The sequence below is a fragment of the Zootoca vivipara genome, chromosome 11 (genome assembly GCF_963506605.1).
Source record: "Zootoca vivipara chromosome 11, rZooViv1.1, whole genome shotgun sequence".
NCBI classification, from domain to species: Eukaryota; Metazoa; Chordata; class Lepidosauria; order Squamata; family Lacertidae; genus Zootoca; species Zootoca vivipara.
The window spans coordinates 54,734,457-54,752,884 of record NC_083286.1 but is presented as its reverse complement, the minus strand read 5'-3'; the positions used below and the strand labels follow the sequence as shown (position 1 = coordinate 54,752,884).

Here is an 18,428-nt window from a genome sequence, read left to right as displayed (position 1 = left end):
GATTGCGGTCGCAAACAGAGGTACCACTGTACATCTGAAAACCCTTAAATTGTTTATACAATAGCCCAATGTACAAAACCCGGTATAAACTTTTCTGCATTCATCTACAGTAGGCATAGGCAAACTTGGCCCTCCAGATGTTTTAGGACTATGACTCCCATCATCCTTAGCTAACAGGACCTTAGCTAACAGGGATGATGAGAATTGTAGTCCCAAAACATCTGGAGGGCCGAGTTTGCCTATGCCTGATCTACAGGCACTGTAAGCCTGTTGTTCACATGATTAAACGACAATACTGGATCCAGATGCCACTTTTCCAGAAATAAGAGAAGGAACCTAGACATGGTTGTAGATTTCGATACTGCCATTAATGTTTTTAATAATAATATTGTTTATACCTTACCCATCTGGCTGGTTTCCCTAGCCATCCTGGGCAGCTTACAGCACATATAAAAACAAAGTAAAAGCATATCATAATTATTGTATCATTCACAACACTATAACAGTAAAACGTTATAGTGGATATAGAATATCCACTTACACTACACTGCATTATCGATTTCAGAATACTATCACCACTTTGTGTCTATTTCCCATATTTCTCAGTACCTCTTACCAAAGCGAAGAATTCCAAGATGGCCATTAACCAGTTATCGCAGAAGTGGGGAAACAAAGCAAACTAGGAGTGCAATAGTGGGGAAAACAGAAGCAGACAAGTCATAGCTGGTGTACTCAAGTCACTTCTCTGTGGTAATAGGGGAGAGGGAGGTTAGGGTGCATATTGGAAACTTGGCTCAAACTAATGAGCATCACTCTAAGGTGCAAGGGGTCAGCATTCTATAACTCCAGACACTCACACTGTAAAGAAACTATATTTTTGGTATTTCAAGATCATTTGTATGCAGACCTCTTACAGTTTAAAATACTTTTTTCTCTGTGAACCAGAGCGCTATAATAAAGTGTTTGTTAGTTTTTTAAAGAGCACTGACCATGCTATTCACAGGGCAATAGATGGCCCCACTCATCCACATTTATTCCTCACTCTCCTCCCTTCAGCATGAATGACAATTCACAGGCACTGCTGCATCCTATCCTCTTTCCATACTATTAACACATCCTGGCCCCTTAGTGTGACAATACACAAGAGGATGCCCCCCCCATCATCACAAGGCTCAAATGTTCATTGTCATTTGCAAGAAGGGTGAGGGTTTTCACCCCTGAAATTCAGTATTTATCAACTGCTGCTAAGATGGCAAATATAAATGCAGCCCAACACAGCCTCCATCTTCCTCTGAACCCCTCAAATAACTGGAATAGAGAGGCCTGCTACACGTACTTGTAGTCACAGGATAGCCCTGGAACAGCTCAGTAAGGCCCAGAGTTCATAATAGGGATAGCGAACTTGGTGTCCTGCAGCTGTTGTTGGATTACCAACTCTCTTCGTAACTGCTTATTGGTCATGCTGGGTGGGTAGATGGGAATTACTGTCCCTACATCTGCAGGTCACCACATTGGCTAACCTCAACGCACAGCAAGTCTGACCTTTTGTACTGCGTTTTTGTTGTCTACACTGCCTACATTTAATGCACGTAAAGAGAACACTTGTAAGATATATACAGTGCAGTCATACCTTGGATCCCAAACGCCTTGCGAGTAGAACATTTTGGCTCCTGAACGCCACAAACCCAGAAGTGAATGTTCCAGTTTGCAAACATTCTTTGGAACCCAAATGTCCACTGGGGCTTCTATTTAAGTATTGAGCTACTGAAAGACTAACTCTTAATCCTCGTAGAAGTCACGTAAATCAAGGACCACCACTACATCCTGTGGTACAGAACTCAATGATTTAATGATCTGTCTGAAAAAGTGCTTCCTAAAACTAATTCAAATTATTCTCCTTGGTGATCTGAACTTCTAGTATTATGTGAGGGGTGGCCTAAGTGTGTGAACACTTAACACTGTGGGTAGTGAACACACCTTGCTGTCTGCTGCAATTGTGAAACTACACTAAACACATGATTAAAGCAGTTATCAGATGTTCAGGGATGTCATTACTCACAGAGGAAGCCTCATTTAACATGACAAAGGCAAGGACAACCACCACCTCCTCTAGACCAGGCATCCCCAAACTGCGGCCCTCCAGATGTTTTGGACTACAATTCCCATCTTCCCCAACCACTGGTCCTGTTAGCTAGGAATCATGGGAGTTGTAGGCCAAAACATCTGGAGGGCCGCAGTTTGGGGATGCCTGCTCTAGACTCTACACTGCACAGGTTGCACAGGTGTTCTGTCCTTCCAAAAGAAAATGTGGCAAAATATCCCCTTTAAAAGCCCAACTCTACTCAGATGACAAGTTTGCTTAGTGATATCCAGGACCACTGCTTCCCTTCTTCCCAAAGTGGTCCATCCAGTAAATCAGGCATCCCCAAACTGCGGCCCTCCAGATGTTTTGGCCTACAACTCCCATGATCCCTAGCTAACAGGACCAGTGGTCAGGGATGATGGGAATTGTAGTCCAAAACATCTGGAGGGCCGAAGTTTGGGGGTGCCTGCAGTAGATCATAACAGTCCTAATTTCTATTCCCGTATACAGCCTCTTTGCAGCCAAGTGAATACTTACAGCAGCATAAATTGCACCTTATGTGATGTAAGGAGCTTTCATCTCAAAAGAGTGCATCCACATGCATAAGCAATTACTTGATAAACTATAGATAAGGGATAAGCAGATGGCAACAGCTTGGTTGGGACAGAATATTCTTTTTAGCCTCCTCCTTTCCTACCCCACTTGACAGCCACCCCTTCAGGCAGGAAATGAAAGGAGAGGTCTCATTTCCTGCTTGAAGTAGTGCCTACCAGGTGTGAAGCCACCTCTCTTGCCACAGCTTTTGACAAGGTCCAACCACCATATTAACAAAATTTCATTGAGGAAACAGCATAGGCTGAGCCAGGCAAAAATTAGTTCAAGCTAACTTCAATTCTTCTCTGGCTTTCTGCCAGTGGGAGATACAGATTCTCTTCATCTGAAATCTGGGACTGGGTGGCAGTGATAGGCATCACAACAAAGTCTTGGATCACCAAAGAGCTTAACTGGGCAAAATCAGCTCTGCATGTGAAGAACTTTGCCATTCCTGCCTTGGGCTGTTGTTTCCCAACAAGAGATAGGCACAACAGATGCCCCCTCTTGATACTGGTGATGCATCAATTTGCTACTGTGTCAGGGCAACAGCCACTCCCTTGATTTATTTGTAACTGTACACAGTGCCAACTTTTGCGGGGGGGGGGGGGGAGTAATAAGAAAACGTACCATCACCTCTAGCGCAGGGATCAGCAAACTTTTTCAGCAGGGGGCCGGTCCACTGTCCCTCAGACCTTGTGGGGGGGCTGGACTATATTGGGGGGGTGAACAAATTCCTATGCCCCACAAATAACCCAAGATGCATTTTTAAATAAAAGCACACATTCTACTCATGTAAAAACACGCTGATTCCTGGACCATCCACGGTCCGCATTTAGAAAGCGATTGGGCCGCATCCGACCCCAGGGCCTTAGTTTGCCTACCCATGCTCTAGCGTTTGGCTACATTACTAAACTACGACTACATTTCCAAAGTTGGACATGCCAAAATTCCTACAAAAAAAAACTTTGATACTTGGCAATGTGAACTATCCTATTAAACAAGACTAGTGGCAAATATGCAACACAGTAACTACCAATACAGATTGTTCAGTATTGTGCCTAAAAGCACCACAGATGCAGACAGTAATGCTCAATTACTGGTTTTATGTCCACTGTAATACAACATCTTTAAAGAAATGTGGCCAATCTCACAGTATCAGTAAGAACAAATTATTGTCTCTTAATGGTTCTCTCTCATTTAGAACCAAATAATCTCTTCTAATAATATTGATTATATGCATGGGTTTGTAATATCTTAAGAATGTCACATTAAAGCAGCTCTCTGAAAAGACAACTGCCATCTGAGGAATTCAAGCTTACCAACAACACATCACTGGTAAGATTGCAAATTTAGACTTCCTATCAAGTGCAGAGTAAGAAGTCTAGTCTAATAACCTCTTCTTTCTACAGCACTTTTTAAAATATACAGGTGTCAAATACTGAAGTGAGAGTCAGTTTAGCTAAGCTCTTGCAAGTATCTGCTTGGAGGAGGTGCAATTTCACACATGCCCCCTTCTCCGACATTATACTGCTCTGCCAAATAGGCCTCTCACATGAGCATTTACTTGTGAGAGTGAGTCAGTGAAGATGAAACTTGCAAAAGTCTAGGTAGCTCAGTATTTCTCTTGAATCAAGATATGCAGAATATATCTCTGTAGTTAGAACAAAAGTAAGCACAAGAATTATTTTTTCCACATTATTTTACTAAATCCATTATTTGCTACTGAAGAGAGCAGCAATCAGCTCCTTAGGTTGCAAGCTCTGACCCAATCCATTTGTAAAAGCATCAAATATGAACATGCAGTATAATCCTTTTGACACTCATAAGGACATCCTGAAAAAACATTTCCAACAATCCTGAATACAAGTCAATCTAGACTAATAGGTGAACATAGGCATATACAGTAAATTGAAACTAGAATCTTACACATTTTGACAGCCAAGAAAGAGCACCCCAAAATTTCAACAGAACACCTGCCTCCTGCAACTCAGGATTAGGTAGCGTGCTGACACCTGGTCTCAATTCCCAAATTAACAACAGATTAAAAACAGATTCTCCTCATGGCCTGGGGCAAGTCTACTAAGGCTTCAACTACCAGCAATCTACCTTAACAGGGTTATTGCAAGGTCAAGCAAGCATTTGTCAAACACTTTTAATGTCTGAAATACTATTTTAAAAATGTTATCCTGCCCTTCAGAGTGCACAAAGCCAATACTCTTGTGAGAAAAATTTCCAGAGGAAATTATGAAAATTTACAGATTGAGGGGAAAGCAGTTCACCATCTTCAGACAATGCTGTCTTGCAAATACACCTAGGAAAATTAGAGCTCAAAGGAAGATTTACTAGCCCACATTACCTACCGGTAATAGGCCTAGGTAGTCCGTTTCTATGCATGTTGGCTCAAAGTCGGTCTCACCAAGTTCAGTACTTCCGAATTAACTAATGTAAAGCTTCACAGCTTAGTGAGTACTTGTAACAAGACAAATAGCAACTTACAAATAACATTAAGGCAACCTTGTAAAACCACAATACATCACCTGCTTTTTGCTATTAGAACTCATTTTAAACAACAGAGGACTTTCAAAAGATTACTTCCACTCCACTGAAAGTCATTCAGTTCTTCTGTATGTCCCTCACTCCTTTGCCCAGCATGCCTATTTAAATTAAATTCTTTCAAACAGATGTTTGCTGCTTGCCACATGAGCACATAACATGTTCACAACCTTGATCACAGCAGGTGCCCATAAGTGTTTTTTTCCTAATGCATAAACTTCTGTATTTTATTTACAGGATTTATTTATATCCTGCCCTTCACCACACAGCAATTCCAAGGCAGGTTACAGTAAAAGTAAAACCACAACAGCCGTTAAATAACAAAAATAAAAATTTAAAATTCACAGCACATAATACTCAAGCTGTTCCTGCAACAATACACGGCCACAACCTCACCTCTAATCTCATACTTAGTATGATAATCAAGACTTTGTACTGCACAAGGCAGACAAATTACTCTGGAGCACAACTCAACTCAACAGAAATGCACTTCAAGTACATTACGTTTTACAATCAGAATCAGCCTTTCCTGTATTACAAGAACAAATCTAACACACTCAGCAGTAAGTTAGCCTGAAGAAACTCACTAGTGTATGACCCAGCATCCTTGACAAGAATACCAACAATTCCCAGAAGCAACACATGTTGACTATTATGGCATAGACTGGGTGCATCCCAGTCCCAACCTTTTACCTTTTACACAACGAATCATGTACACTGCCTTTTACAACATGGTGTGCCTGCAGATGTGACCAGCATTATATTGTTGGTTTTTTAACACACCTTGTTTCAGAAAACCTCAGCTTTCAATTTTACAACTTGCGATTAGTGCAAATGGCTTGTTGCAAAGTGCTCAACTTCTGTGTTTGCAGAATGTATAAACACTTTTCCTAATGTTTGTTTTTAATGGAACCCTTGAGATAAAAGCCCTAGAACTCAATTTCTCTATTTAGGAAGAGATGTTAGAAATACAGTTCTCAGTCCTATTGCTGGTTTGCTACTCTTCCCGCATCCCTCCATTCCAACAACAGAAAGTTTATGCACATATATGCACACACAGCAATCCTTGGCACATTGATAAGTCAATCTGTGCAACCTTTTAAAATACGCACATGGTTGTAAGGAAACACAGAATTCTGCAGACGCTTGAATTTGCTTGCCTTTTACCCAAATAACAGCATCTAAGGAAGAGAGATAAAGAATAAGTGGGTAATCCTACCCATGTTTACTCAGAGGTAAAACCCATCAACCTGCGGCGGAACCGACTCCTTAGTAACTGCGCCTAGGGCTGTAATCCTTCCGTGCACATTACTCAGGGGGTGGGGAGGGGAAGCCTGAAGTCGCAACAGGGGGCTTACTTCCGAGCAAACACGCCTTCCGAGGTCGGCGCTCGCACAAACTACCCGCGTCCACCAACTCCCAGGCACGTCCGCTCAGCTGCTGCTGCTTTGCTTTGTTTTCAAAGTGGTGGGTCTCGAGGACTTGTTAACCCCGCTCCTCCGGAAAGTTAAAAGCACACACACACACCCCTCACTTGCGCTGGAAGAGGACCCCGTCGGGTACTGGCTCCAACGCCGAAGCGCACGCGCGCAACGGGGAAGGGAGCGGAGCAGAGAAGGGGCGGCGATCCCACGCGCGTTCCCCACCTTGGGAATAATGAAAAATAATGGGGGGAGGAGTTGATTGAATTCAGTAGAAGGTGGTGCGTGCGGGCTGACTGGCTTTCTTCTTACCAAAGGATCAAACTTGGGGAGAGGAGGGTGGATGGGGGGGGCGCAGAGTACCAGCAAACAATCCTCCCTTAAAAAGCCCAGATGCACACCCGAGCCTCCCCACCCAAGAAAGTGGGATCTTTGAGGGGCTGTGGGGCAACACCATCCCCTTCCTCATCCTCCTCCCCTCCCCCACCCACCCGGAGGAGGCCTCCCCTCCCCCCGCCGCAGCACCGCCTACTCCCACCACAACAAAGCGAGGGAGCCACCCCCCTCGCGCAGCCCAGGCCGCGGGGCCTAGGCCGCTGGGTGCCCCCCGCCCGCCCTTCCGGGACCCCCGGCCTGGGCGCCCCTTTCCCTCCCGCCGCCCCTCGGCCCGCCGCCGCCCCGCGTCCCCCTCAGAGACCAACCTCCTCGCCCCCCGAGCTGCGCCTCTGCCACCCTCACTCCTTCTCTCGCTGGCAGGCCCCTCTCCCTCTTCTCCCCCCCCCCTCCGCGTCCTCCCAGCGAGCTCGCCGCTCCGCGCCTGTTATTGGCTGCCGAGAAGAGGCCCCTCCCGCGGCGCACCGACGACGCGCTCATTGGCCACCCCCGCCGCCCGTCCGGGGGAAGCTGCTGCGCGGAGTGGGTAAGCGGGGAACAGGAGGGGAAGGGGTTTCGAGAGGCCACGCCTCCGCCTCCTCCTCAGCCCCTCCTCCCCTCCCGCTTTCTCTTGCTGTCTCAGCTCTCATTGGAAAAGCGGCGAGTGGCGGCGCCGGCCAATCGCCTCGCACGCAGGTCGCGCGGCGTCGAAGGGGAGGAAGGAGGGGAGGGAAAGGCCCCGCCCTCGCTAGGGACGAGAGGCGCCGGCGCATTGGTCCAGGCGGGTGTCAGGTTGGTCCTCCCGCCTGTTGTCGGGCTGCCTCCCCGTATTCTCAATATTTGGGGGTTGGTTGCGCCAGGCGGGGGTGGGAGGGGGGTGGGAGAAATTGGGTTGAGCTGCAAAAGCACTAGAGGTGGAGGGAAAGGAGGTCGGCGGCGAACTCCTCCGCCAGATGCGCTTCGTAACCTTCCGCGCGGGAATTGCCTCTCGCAGAGGGAAATAGGCCCCGAGCTCCGCCACGTCCTAAAAGCAGTAGAGCAAAAACAACACGCTTACATATAGTTTCTCAGCTCACCTCTAATAAAAAATAGAGACATACTGTATTTTAAACACATCTGCCACAAAACAATACATTCGCTCCCCCTCAAGATTGGCTCCGCACACGCCCAACATCACACCTGTGTGTGAGGTAATATTTCAGAGGCTCCACAGAATTAGAACAAAATACGGTTTACCGGTAGCTGAGGAGGAAACTTGTTTTTGTGAGGGGAAAACTTGCCCCTTGAATAAACCATTTCTGTAATAATCCGCAGTGTGTGCAGGCGGGTCTGCAAAAGTGTGGATGAAGGCAGATGAAGAAGCACCCTCGAAATGTATCGCTTAGGGATGTTGTAAACGGAATAATGCAGGGCTGGGAACCTCTGGCCCTCCCAGCGCTCTTCTGCCTCAGCCAGCACCCCCCAAGTGGTCCAAGTCGAGCTGGCGCTGAAGTCCAACAACATCTGGACATCTACAGGTTTCCCACCAAAGGGAGGGAGACAACAACAGTCATGGAGATCAAGTGTGTGGCCTAGCTCAAAGGACTCTCAAAATTGGACTTCAGGACAAAAGACACGTGTGATGGATCAGGCCAGTGGCCAACCTAGTCCTGCATCCCATTCTCAAGATGGCCAGTCGGTATGACCTGGATGTCAGTATTCTGGCCAGCTATCAGGACATGATGTGAAATTAGGGGACAGGAGATGTATTTGGCTGTGATCCTTCATAGTCACCTACTTTCCAAAAGATGTGTTTTTCAAAGATGGCGCCTTTCAAAGATGAAGAACTCTGTACTCTTGAGGAGCCAGAATTTCTGAAAAAAATGGCAGTGTCATTGTCATTATTTGGTCCACAAAGGGCTAAACTATATCTAATGATAACCATTAAAAAAAGAACATCACAAGCCTTTTGCTCTTTGGGATTGCCAATGACTTAACTGGCCCCTTGGTACAGTCTTTAGCACCAGCTTTGATCTACAACAATTCACGGGTGATAATGTACCAGCAAAAAGTGTTTCCAGCTGCATACAGTTTTTATCAAGTCCTTATTCCTTTGTAAAGTCCTAATTCCTCAGGAAATTGATTATTTTTATGCTGAGCTTCAGTGAGATACCGGTAGTTGCTAGGTAGAACTTTTCCAATTTGCTCAGAGATAACAGAAATCCCTCCTGTTCCAAAATAAACCTTATCTGAGTACCAAGGAGATCTTTATCAAGAGCTGGCCAACTGAACAGTCCTCCCACTCCACTGTCAGCAAGAAGAGTTAGCTATTATCTGCATGCCGTATTGCTATGATGGGGATTTAATGCACATGTTTTATATGTATGTGGCCTTATTGGTGATTGAACTCTTAGAATTTTGAAGTGTCAGGCATAGCTCTAGTGGCTTTAGCCCAAACGTAGCAGAGTTTTCCTGCACAGCACAGAAGCTAGTTGAGGTGGAAATGACTAGTCGGCTAGACACATAATAACTATTTACAGGATTTATTAAAAGAAAAGAAAACCAGCAGAGTTTCTGCATACAAAGCAAAGCAAAATAAATCCTTACTCTCACTCTCTCCAACCATATACAGTACACAGCACTTCTACTCCTAACACCTAACAAGAAACAACTGTGCTAGCATTCCTAGATAACAGAGTTCAGTGCTGGTCATTAACCAATCAGAGAGTAGTTTTCAGGTCAGGCAGACCTTGGCTTTCTGCCAAGAGTAAATTGACACTGCCTTGAGTTAATTTTGTGAAGCAAGAATCTGTAAGTTTCCCATGAGAACCAATTAACAGAAACTGAACATGAACTGCTTTGTTCAATCCTCGCCCCTCCTGGTAAGCAACAGCAACTCAGCTGCTGAGAAGCTAGGGTAGCAGCCAAATTTGGAATACTGTGAACAGTTCTGGTTGCCTCACCTCAAAAAGGATATTGCAGAGTTTGAAAAGGTTCAGGAAAGGGCAATCAAAATGATCGGGGAAACTGAGCAACTCTTGTCAGGAAAAGCTTGCAGCATTTGGGAGAGGTGACACTATAGTTTATAAAATTATGCATGGGTTGGAGAAAGTGTAGAGAGAAAAGTTTTTCTCCCTCACTCATAACACTAGACCTCGTGGACATCCAATGAAGCTGAATGTTGGAAGGTTCAGAAGACAGGCAAACTAATGCCAGTGTACTGGAAGAAGCAAAGATCATGAGTATCAAAGCAATGATTCTTCAACATCAACTTCAGTGGATTGGTCATGTTGTGCGGATGCCTGATGATCGTCTTCCAAAGCAACTATTCCGAACTTAAAAATGGAAAGTGCAATGCTGGTGGTCAACAAAAGATGTTCAAAGACTCTCTCAAGGCAAATCTTAAAAAAATGTAGTATAAACACTGACAACTGGTGTTTGGAGAACAGCCTTTACCAAAGGTGTCGTGGGCTTTGAAGACGCTCAAACTCAGGATGAAAGGGAGAAATGCGCTAAGAGGAAGGCATGCTTGGCAAACCTTCACCGTGATCAACTCCTGCCCAGAAACATATGTTCCCACTGTGGAAGGACGTGTTGGATCCAGAATTGACCTCCACAGTCACTTATGGACTCGCTTTTAAAACTGTGTTTATGGAAGATAATCTTACTTGGCTACGAGTGAAAGAAGAAGAAGAAGAAGAAGAGGAGGAGGAGGAAGACGACTGGGGGACTTGCTCCCACAAGAGGCAGTGATGGCCACCAACTTGGATGGCTTTAAAAGAAGGTTGAATGAATTCATGGAGAAGAGAGAGAAATCGGTGACTTGGCCACAATGGCTATGCTCTGCCTTCACAATCAGTAAGGCAGAGGCAGCAATGCTTCTGATTAATAGTTGCTGGAAACTCCATGCCACAGGCATCTGCTTGGCCACTGTGAGAACAGGATGCTGGACTAGGTGGGCCACTGGCCTGATCCAGCAAGCCTTTCTTCTGTTCTTATAGAAGTGCAAGGATCTCTTTCTGCTCTTGAAACGAAGCATACACTAGGGATCAGTGAACACAGAGCAGCTCTTCCTTAATTGATAGATAATCTGCAAAATGCACTCATGTTTCAAATTTACAAAACAAATAGCTGAACCTTGAGGGTGATAGCTGTTGGGGGTGGGGGAAGCAGACAAAAGTCAGCCTGTCCCTGGGATGCAATACACAACATGCAAATTGGAGAAGGGGTGGGTTCTATAGATCAGACCCTAACTAATTCCTAATGGCTTACTAATGGTCACTTTAGAACAGGTGTAAGCAACCTCAGGCCCGTGGGCCGGATGCGGCCCAATCGCCTTCTCAATCCAGCCCGCGGATGGTCCGGGAATCAGTGTATTTCTATATGAGTAGAATGTGTCCATTTATTTAAAATGCATCTCTGGGTTATTTGTGGGACCTGCCTGGTGTTTTTACATGAGTAGAATGTGTGCTTTTATTTAAAATGCATCTCTGGGTTATTTGTGGGGCATAGGAATTTGTTCATTCCCCCAAAAAAATATAATCCGGCCCACCACATGATCTGAAGGACAGTGGACCGGCCCACAGCTGAAAAAGGTTGCTGACCCCTGCTTTAGAAGGAATGTATTTGTGGTCTTTCTCAGGGTTCGGCTGAACAGTTAGTTCATGACTGATCTCATTATGATTTAAATCTGTCACAATCTCACTGTGTATCTATCACTTCCCCTAGCACATAACCCCTTGTGGCTTTTCTTTCTTTCTTTCTTTTCCCAGAAGGTGAGGTAGTTTCCTAGAGACTTCACAGGCGATTTATAATATCTTTTGCCCTTATGTTTCATGTAAATATATGCAGATATTTGAACAGCCCTTTGCTTAACCTTGAGACTGAGTTGAGAGAAGCATCAAAGCTGCCTTTGTATAGAAATGGCCCTGTCCTCTGGAGCACTATTCTTCAATCTTTGGTCTCCAGAATCTGTTAGACTACAACTCTCCTCGTCCCTGAGCATTGGCAAAGATAACTGAAGATGATGGCAGGTGTGATAAAATATAATGAATTAACAAACAAAACAGACATTTCTGATTATTATTGCTATGATACTACACAGGCGGGACCTAGTTTTCAGATCACTGTACTGACCTTGCACAGTGCACAGCCTGGGTCCTATGTGCTAATTTTAAAAGTGTTTCCTCCAAAGATTACTTCACCATCTTTCACATCTGTGTTTAAAGTCTGGTTCCATGGACTCACCTTTATAGACGTTACGATTCAAAAGACACACCTGCATTTTAATTCCAAAAGGCTTTTTTAAAAAAGAAAAGAATTGTTGGAAGGCTGAATTGCATTTTAAAAAAAGATCTTCCTTTTGTTATATTTAAATTGCTGCTGGCTTTAAAACATTTTTAAAAATTATGTTATCTAAATTTGATGTTCTATTATAGATAATCTCAGGCGTTTTATAGAGAAGCAGCAAACAAGCTTTATAAATCAATAAATCATACCTCACTTTATGCATCAGGCTACATGCATCTGTCTACATAAGCTTATGCCATAATAAATTTGTTAAGTCTTTAAGGTGCCACATGCCTCTTTGTTCTTTGTTCTTGTTTTTATTATACATCTGTTCTCCTCTACAGAGAACTTGCTCTTTCCCGGTGTGTAAACCCAGATTCTGTGCAAGTTAAGGTTGAATAGGATGGTTGTGAATGTATTTGTCTCACTTTTAAACTTGCATGGTGATTTCTCTCGGGCTGCTTCCAGACTCTGGCAAATTCAGGTTGCAGAATTATAGCGGATTGGGAGATCTTGGACAACAAACCAGCTTCTCCCAAAGATTTGACTTTTTGCAATGAGTTATGGTCTCATCCCACTTCCCAGCATAGCTGCCAAGTTTTCCCTTTTCTCGCGAGGAAGCCTATTCAGCATAAGGGAATTTCCCTTAAAGAAAGGGAGAACTTGGCAGCTATGCTTCCCAGCAATTGCAAAGCATACAGGAGTCCCCTTCTACCCATGGAGCTCCTTATGTGGATTGGAGTGCAGATGGGATTCCTGGCAAGGTTAGTCCCAGCCCCAGCCCTGACAATGGACCTGTCTTAACATTGCCTCATTCTTAAATTTACACCCCACCTTTCAAGGTTGGTATTGGGTGGCCATCAAGGCAGTTGCACCTGATGGAGTCTGAACCTTGGCAGATGTCTCACGATGGCAGGTGCAAAGCTGGCCCTCATGCTTACACTCACACCCCTCCTGTGAAAACAACAATGTCCAAAACATCACACAACCTAAGCCAATCCTTTCTGCATGTTTTTGGGCCATCCCAAACCATATTTATAAATCCTTAATGCTGGAAGAGAGCGGGGGAAGTAATAGGAAACCAAGGGTTCTTTGGAAGTCGTGTGAGCCCAATTAAGTGCATGCAATAATCTTGAGCTTAGTTTGATTAACCCTGATCTCACCTTTATTATTTTCTCATTTAACTCTTCAATAGGATGAAGCTAATACTCATCGCAATATCTGAATGACACAGACAGGAAGATAAGAATAAGCCAATTTACTGTACGATCAGTCAGTTATTGCAATACAGTCTGCTTCCGATTTATACTATGTAAAAAAGGGCTACGGCTAATTAAGCATATGTTTGCGCAGATTAGGGCCTAAATGAGATTTACCCCAATTTTCTATACCATCTGTGCCCACTGGAAACATATAAGAGGGAGATTATCTATCATCTATCATCTATCTAATCTATCTATCATCTATCTATCATTCATTTCCTATGCAAATTCAGAGTGGAGTCCCCAAGACTGTTGGACTTGGATGGTGCCTTATATGCTGCCTCCTAGCAATTCCTGCAGCCAAACTGTCTGCTAAATGTCTTGCTCTGCTTTCCTTTGGACCATATCAGCGAGGCTGAGACGGGGGTCTTGTTGTTTGGGCAGCCTAGGAACTCCGAACATGAGTTTGACCAAATTGCGGGAGGCAGTGCAAGACAGGAGTGTCTGGCGTGCTATGGTCCATGGGGTCACGAAGAGTCGGACACGACTAAACGACTAAACAAGGAACTCCATACACACTGTCTAGGTTTGTGCCCTGGGGAAGTCTCTTCAATGCTGCTAATACAGTTTGACTTCACCCCCAGAGGCACACTCCATTGTCTCTTGAGAGGGAGAGGGAATGTGGCATGGGGAGTTTTGAGAGCCAGATAGAGAGATCTGGGGCACATGTTCTACAGCTGATCAGGACATTGATGTCTCTCTCCTGCCCCAAAGCCAATCTGAATCAAGCACACAGTGGGGAGTTGAAGGAGCTGGGTATGTTTAGCCTGGAAAAAAGGAGACTGAGAGGAGATATGATAGCCATCTTCAAATATCTAAAAAGGGCTGTCACATGGAAGACAAAACAAACTCATTTTCTCTGAAGGGTAGGACTCAAACCAATGGATTCAAGTTACAAGAAAGGAGATTCCAACTAAACATCAAGAATAACTTTCTTATGGTAAGAGCTGTTCAACAGTGGAACAGGCTCCCTTGGAAGGTGGTGGACTCTCCTTCCTTTGAGGTTTTGAAGCAGAGGTTGGATGGCCATCTATCATGGGTGCTTTAGTTAAGATTCCTGCATTGTAGGGGGTTGGACTAGACGAGGCTCGGAGTCCCTCCAACTCTACAATTCTATGATTCCTGCAGGCCTCACAGATGCCCATAGGTGCTTACTTGAGTGCTAAAGTCACATCTACCCAATGTGCAAAACTTGTATGTCAGTCACCCATAGCTTTATTTATTCCTATATTTATGAATTTATCTTTGTAATTCTCCCCCCTCCTTTTTTTTTGCAAGATGTCATCATCATCTCTACCATTTTCTGCCAGACACGTTGATAATTTCCTCTTCTATTAATTTATGCCCCCCTCCCCAGTTTTACCTTTTCAGATATTTGGAGACCTAAAATGCTTTTCACAAGATAGCACATTTATTATCATCATCATCATCATATTATTATTATTATTATTATTATTATTATTATTATTTAATTAATATTAATAAAATATTATATATATAATTAATATTAATAAAATATTAATATATTATACATGCTCCCATCTCAGCTTACTTTGAAGTTTATGGCTTCCAATTGGACCTCAACTGGTCTCTGGAGTAAAAGAGCATCCAAAGGACATGGAGAATGACATGTGGATTGGATAATAATAATAATAATAATAATAATAATAATATAATTTATTATTTATACCCCGCCCATTTGGCCGGGTTCCCTCAGCCACTCTGGGCGGCTTCCAACAAAACATTAAAATACAGAAATCCATCAAATATTAAAAGCTTCCCTAAACAGAGACCCGCATTTCCCTTTTTTATTAATGTTTGATATTTTATTGTGTTTTTAATTTTTTTTAATTTAGACTTTATTTAAATATTTGAATTTTCCAAAGAAAACAGCAATTAAAGGCAGCTCAGTACATATTCAAACATAAAAATCATATGTCCTTTCACAATTTCAATTAATGCCTTCATCTCCCTCCCCCAGTGCTTTCCTCCCCCCATGTGCGATCTTCTTTACCTACTATTCTTTTTGTTATTGTTGCATTGCTTACTATATTATTTATCAAGTCATTAATGTTATATTGTCTGCCTCCTTGCGGCTTTTAAATTATAGCATAATAATTTCCAGGCCCCAGCTCCAACTTTTCCCATGTGTTCCTTAACACATTCCCACTCTTTCTTAAGTACTTGATTAGAGCATCCTCTGATGCTGTTAATTTTGCCATCTCTGCAAATTCAAACATTTTAGTTCTCCATTCTGCTAATTCTGGTGTTTTATCAGTTTTCCAATTTTTCGCCAAAACAATTCAGGCTGCTGTGGTTGCGTAAAGGAATACAGTATATTCCTGTGTATAAGACTACTTTTTAACCCAGGAAAATCTTCTCAAAAGTCAGGGGTCGTCTTATACGCCGGGTCGTATTTCTTATACAGTGAGTATATCCCAAACTATATTTTAACGGGAAAAGTTGGGGGTCGTCTTATACGCCGGAATATACGGTACATTCCTTTTATCCTTAGGGATGTCATTAGAAACTAAACCTAGTAAAAATGCCCCTGGTTTCTTCAAGATTGAACTCCTGAATATCTTTTAAAGATCTTCATGTATCATAATCCAGAATGGTTTCACCATCCTGCACCCCCACCACATACAGTACATCGCCCCCACCTCTGTTTTACATCTCCAGCAGAGGTTTGTTTGTTTTTGATACATCTTTGATAATTTTATTGGGGTGAGATACCAACGGGAAAACATCTTCATTATATTTTCCTTAACCGAATAACACGCTGTAAAGTTTATGTCGGTTTTCCATAGCCTTTCCCATCTATCTAAAGAGATTGATTGACCCAACTCTTGAGACCATTTTATCATTGGTTCTTTCATTACCTCACCTTTCAGTTCGAGACCCATGTTTCCATTGTTCAGAGCAGATGGGAGGGCTGTCAGGAGCCATTCCTGACCTGGGTTGGGTATTGTCCAATCCAGGATCTCTGACGTCTGGAGCTGCAGCTGAAAGCCAGGGTACAGAAATGCTGCAAGCAACAGGTCCTCTGTACTTTATTAAGAACCTGCCAATGGCCCATTTAGTCCAGCATCCTGTTATCACAGTGGTCTATCAGATGCTTGTGGGAAATCCGCAAGCAGGACCTGAGCACAAAACACTCTCCCCCCTCCTGCGGTTTCCAGCAACTGGTATTCAGAAGCATTGCTGCCTCGGACCTTGGAGGAAGAGCCCAGGCATCATGGCTAGTAGCCGTCTGTTGCCCTCCCTTCCATGAATTTGTCTAGTCCTCTTTTAGAGCCATCTGGGCTGGTAGCCATCACTGCATCTTGTAAAAGCAAGTCCTCCAGTCTAACTGTGTGCTGTGTCCATGACTTATACACGGGACACGGGTGGTGCTGTGGTCTAAAACACTGAGCCTCTTTCAGGGGCGTAGCCAGGATCAAAACTAGGGGGGGGGGCAAGCCATGGTCGTTCAGGGGCGGGGCCCCGAAGTGGGAATGTGGGCGGGGCTACAGGGCCAGCTGGCCTGATGATATCGTGGCGGCGGCAGCGGCAGCGGCCACCTTGTGCTTCTGGGGCTGGCAGCATAGGCGGCTACCCTGCTTGGCTGGAGAGGACGGGAGGGTCGGGCAGGCGAGAGGGGGTGACAGGGCGGGCGAGGGCGAGGCAAGGCACGGCCGCAGACACGACGGCTCCAAGGCGTTGCTGCATATCAGCATAATATTTCAACCATGTTGTGGGTTCAAGCCCCACCTTAGGAAAAAATTCCTGCATTGCAGGGGGTTGGACTAGATGACCCTTGTGGTCCCTTCCGACTACAATTCTATTATTCTATTGATATATAGCCATAGCATATGCATCATTCTGCTTTCTTGAATTGTCCTACTCCTAGGCATAGCAGCCAACTCCTAGAGGCCTAGGTGCATCTCTCCCCCCCCAATTACTGGTAAATACAGTGGTACCTCGGGTTACGAACGCGATCCGTTCCGGGTCGCAGTTCGTAACCCGAAAAGTTCGTAACCCGAAAAGGGCCCGAACCGCCGCTTTGCGCATGCGCAAAGCGCTATTTCCGCTATTTTTGCGCTTTGTGCATGCGCAAAGGCGTGCGGCGCTTCTGCGCACGCGCGCACGACGAAAATACTTCCGGGTTTGCGAAGTTCGTAACCCGGGTTGTTCGTAACCCGAGGTGTTCGCAACCCGAGGTACGACAGTACTGTATTTTAAAGAGTCACCCCCCCATGTTGATGGGCTTTCTATGTGGGGCTTTTCTGCCCCCCCGTATTTTATTAAGGATGGAAGAGGGAAGGAAGGAAGAAATAGAGAGAGGGATAACTCATATTTGTGGGTGCCTCTGGGTGATGCTGTGATGCTGGAACTCTGCAGTAAGAGGACGGGAGGGTCGGGCAGGCGAGAGGGGGTGGCAGGGCGGACAAGGGCGAGGGAAGGCACGGCCACAGTCACGACAGCTCCGAGGTGTTGCTGCATATCAGCATAATATTTCAACCATGTCGTGGGTTCAAGCTCCACCTTGGGAAAAAGATCCTGCATTGCAGGGGGTTGGACTAGATGACCCTTGTGGTCCCTTCCGACTACAATTCCATGATTCTATTGATATATTACCATAGCATATGCATCAATCTGCTTTCTTGAATTGTCCTAGGCATAGCAGCCAACTCCTAGAGGCCTAGGTGCCGCCCCCCCCAATTACTGGTAAATACTGTATTTTAAAGAGTCACCCCCCCATGTTGATGGGCTTTCTATGTGGGGCTTATCTGCCCCCCCCCGTATTTTATTAAGGACGGAAGAGGGAGGGAAGGAAGGAAGAAATAGAGAGAGGGATAACTCACATTTGTGGGTGCCTCTGGGTGACGCTGT

General features: G+C 44.6%; 1 protein-coding gene across 5 annotated transcripts in view; it reads right to left on the bottom strand.

Annotated features, from left to right (window-relative positions):
* The window catches only part of SMAD2 (SMAD family member 2), a 41,321-nt gene extending 33,906 nt beyond the window's left edge, over positions 1-7,415 (bottom strand). For 2 of the 5 annotated variants that reach the window (XM_035100434.2, XM_060280374.1), the window contains exon 1: positions 7,353-7,415. The gene's annotated coding sequence lies outside the window, so the exon portion shown is untranslated. The other 3 variants (XM_035100435.2, XM_035100436.2, XM_035100433.2) reach the window with 3 other exon arrangements.
* Between the last annotated feature and the right edge of the window lie 11,013 nt (positions 7,416-18,428).